Source organism: Petaurus breviceps, unplaced genomic scaffold (genome assembly GCF_028583685.1).
Source record: "Petaurus breviceps papuanus isolate PSGF00001 unplaced genomic scaffold, PetGlider_PUasm1.0 208, whole genome shotgun sequence".
Classification (NCBI taxonomy): domain Eukaryota; kingdom Metazoa; phylum Chordata; class Mammalia; order Diprotodontia; family Petauridae; genus Petaurus; species Petaurus breviceps.
In genome coordinates this window covers 10,539,685-10,543,319 of record NW_027185852.1, presented here as the reverse complement: position 1 = coordinate 10,543,319, position 3,635 = coordinate 10,539,685, and the positions used below count along the sequence as shown (strand labels likewise).

The 3,635-nt window shown below is 43.5% G+C and overlaps 1 long non-coding RNA gene across 1 annotated transcript in view; it reads left to right on the top strand.

The window, feature by feature from the left end:
* Positions 1-3,479: 3,479 nt before the first annotated feature.
* The window catches only part of LOC138165159 (uncharacterized), a 9,170-nt gene continuing 9,014 nt past the window's right edge, over positions 3,480-3,635 (top strand). Inside the window, exon 1 of the long non-coding RNA XR_011169282.1 lies at positions 3,480-3,584. This is a non-coding gene — a long non-coding RNA (uncharacterized lncRNA). The remainder of the gene's footprint in view (positions 3,585-3,635) is intronic.

The following is a 3,635-nucleotide window of genomic DNA, read 5'->3' as shown; positions in this document are numbered from 1 at the left end:
ATTCATTAGCTTTCATTTGCTCCAATCTAATTTTGAAGGAATTATTCTCTTCAGTCAGCTTTTGAAATTCTTTTTTTCCATCTGGCCAACTTGGTTTTTTCAAGGCATTCTTCTTCTCATTGGCTTTTTGGCCTCCTTTTCCACTTGAGTTAATCCATTTTTAAGGTGTTATTTTTTTCAGTATTTTGGGGGGTCTCCTTTAGCAGGCTGTTGACTCACTTTTAATTATTTTCTCACATCATTCTCATTTCCCTTCCTGATTTTTCCTCCACTTCTCTTACTTGATTTTCAAAATCCTTCTTGAGCTCCTCCATGGCCTGTAACCAATTCATATTTTTCTTGGAAGCTTTTGATGCAGGAGTTTTGACTTTGCTGTCTTCTTCTGGTTCCATGTTTTGATCTTTTCTGTCCCCAAAAAATGATTCTAGGGTCTGTTTGTACTTCCTCTGCTTGCTCATCTTGCCAGCCAATTACTTGACTTTTGAGCTCTTTGCCAGGGTAGAACTCTGCTTCTAGAGTGGAGACAGCTTTGTCCCAAATTGCTGGAATTTTCATAGTTTCCAGAGCTATGAGGAGGGTGTCCTCTCTACAGCCCCCACAAGCTTTGGCATACTGGCATTCCTCACCCCAAGACCACCACCCAAGACTGCAACCCAGATCCAAGCAGGTCAAAGCAAAAGTGATTACCCTCTGAATGGTGGCTTGGTCCTTCTATGATCTGCAGGCCAGGAGCTCCAGAGGCAGCCATATGGCAACAGGTGCAGCCACTGCACCTCCGCCACATTTTCACCCCAGGGGCAGGGACGTGATCATGCTCTTCTCCACCCAGTTCCAACAGAGCTCCACACTGACCTTTTACTTTGTCTTTGGTGTTTATGGGTTAAGACATCTGGAAACCACCACAGCTGCTGGTGATTCTCTCTCCTGCAGTCTGCTTTGGGTACTGTCACTGGTCAGGGCCACCCCAGGCTCCACGCGGTTCATGTGGGACTGTGCTTGGAGTGATAGCCCCTTCCTGTCCGCCCGCCAGGCTGATGTCAGTGGGAGATTTGTTTCTCTCTGTCACTTTCTGGGCTCTGTAGCTCTGAAGCTTGTTTAGAGTCATTTTTTTTAACCAGTGTTGGAGGTAGTTGGAGCAGGAGCTGAAGTAAGTTCCTACTTTTACTCTGCCTTCTTGGCTCTGCTCCCCCCTCAATCATTTTTTTTCATGTATATCTACTTATTTTCCAGAGTTGGCATCAGTGTATCCATGCTACTTGGACATCCAGGGCAAAATGTTTGATATTTTACTTTTTCCACTTAAGATTATATTATATTTCTTTTTACATATATCAACAAAACTCACCAGGTTAATGTAATGGGTTGCCCAGTCAGTCCCAGATGATTGAATATTTGAACTGTTTCTACTGTTTTCCAATCTGAATATCATCCTGTCCAACTTCATGTCACAATCTTAACAGGACGGAAGGAAATCACATTGTCATGATGACCTTTTCTCCTACAAATTTATGTCATCTAATCTCAGCTGATTTGAAGCAAGACAATCCTTCTTTACTCCCCCCTAATTGATTCTCTGCCTCATTCCTCAGTCTCAGCTTTTTTCTCTCTCCTCAAACTTCTCATACTTTTCCCTTCCTCACCTCCCCAGATGAAGACCTCACAATTTACTAAGACATTGGAGGACTATTGCCCACAGTTACCTCTTCTCCCTTTGTCTACCAATCAAGACTCTTTGCTAATATTCTTCATTTTCTTCTAATTCAGCCTCTGATGAAGATGCAACCCTTCTCCCCAAGTACTTAGACGCAAACATACACATGGACATAGGTATAGATATAGACATAGACATTAGGATTGACACAGACATAGACATAGAACTAATCCTCCCAGCTCTTCTTTGCCCTCGTACATTGGCTCTTTATATGACAGCTGACTCCTGTCATAGTCAGAGTACCAGAGCTAATACTCAGGGGTTAGAATACCTAGAATTGTCTCTTATGAGCCTTCAGCCCTCATGTTCCTCATTGGTTCAGCCAGCAGCCTCAATTGGCTTTTAGCAAAGAAATTTACTTAGTTGGTATAGAAAGAACAGTAAATATGAAACATTTGCCTCCTTTCTCACCCTCTGAGCCTTGGGAAGATTCTTCCACAAGTTCACAAAGACTACCAGAATAGACTGAAACCTAAAGCATGATGATACCGAAGCACACATGTAGAGTGCATGTGTGGTCATGATAGACTCACCACCACTGGATGCTAGAAGTCCTTTCTTTCATTTCTGACCAACATTCTTTTCTAGTTCAAGAGGTCATGTACCTTGAAGCTTTTTTCTTCCTCATGTGGCTATCTTTCTGTGTTCCTCTGTATATAGGGTTGCCCCTGCCTCATTTGCTTCTCTATCTCTCTGTTCTTGGTAAAATGCATTGTCTGCCAGTCATCCAGTCTCTGGAATGATTCTGTCAATGGGGAGGGAAGAGTGTAACACTCCCCTCTGGGCTCACTATACTCCTCTCCTGCTGTCTTCTAACATAGTCCCAATGGGCTTCAGCCTCCAGATTCCTAAAATTTGCCTGCTTTGTTGACAATACTTTGATTCCTCTGCTGTTTGAAGTCCCCTATGATATGGTCAGCTGGTTTGGGTAAGCTAAGGGTCTAGTCTTTCCTTGATGGAATCAAGGAGATCAACACCTCAAAAGGTGTTCACACATTTAAGACTTCAAGGTCTTCACACTGATTATATTACATTTATTGAAGTGGGATATGGAACCTTGTCCCTCATAAAGGGAACTTCAATAGGGTCTCTAGTACATTGGTGGATCTCTTGTGGCACACTTACCAGATGATATTTGGGCAGGATGTATAGGCATGGATCGGCATCGTTGGAGGAAATGTCCATATCTGGATCATCACAATTCTGTGGAAGTTTTGGGCATATTTTATATTCACTAATCTATGTTTATGTTCTGTGTCTACCCAGTTTAAAAAAAAAAGTCTCTTGAGATCAAGAACTACTTCATTTTTGGCTTTGGATCTCCACCCCTGGCATAGTGTTTTGAACATAGTAGGCACTTAATGACTGATTGAATTGAGGTGAGCTAAATTGGAAAAGTCACTTTTCAGGCACCCAGTAAAGTGGATTCCTGCTCAAGCCTGATTGGTCTCATCCATCTCTGAAATTCTTAAGGTTCTGTGATGATGGACGGGGCATGGACGGAGGGAAATTTTGGGAGTGTGGCTACCTTATGTGCGTGAAGTCATCTCTGCATGGGAAAAGGTGAAAAGGGCGATTTACTGTCCTCTTTCCATTCAATCCTGAGGAAAAGAGAAGAGGGAAAAGCCAGGCACAGAAAGAAGCTTGCCTAAAGTACCTCTCCAGCAGGGGGCGCCCAAGGCCCACGTGTCCTGGGAGTTCTAACAGAGAGGCCCATTGTCCTCATTCACTAGGATGTGGAGCATCAAACCCTGGTGCTCTGGGCACAGCTGAACTAAAGGCAGAGCCATAGCCTTTCCCTCTTCTTTCTTCCCTAGGCTGACTGAAGAGGAGGCCAGGCTAGACTTGGCCACAGGCTCCAGGCACGAAGTTGGTACATGTAATAAGAATGTAAATTTTAAAGATCTTCCCTGCCCCTAGGCTA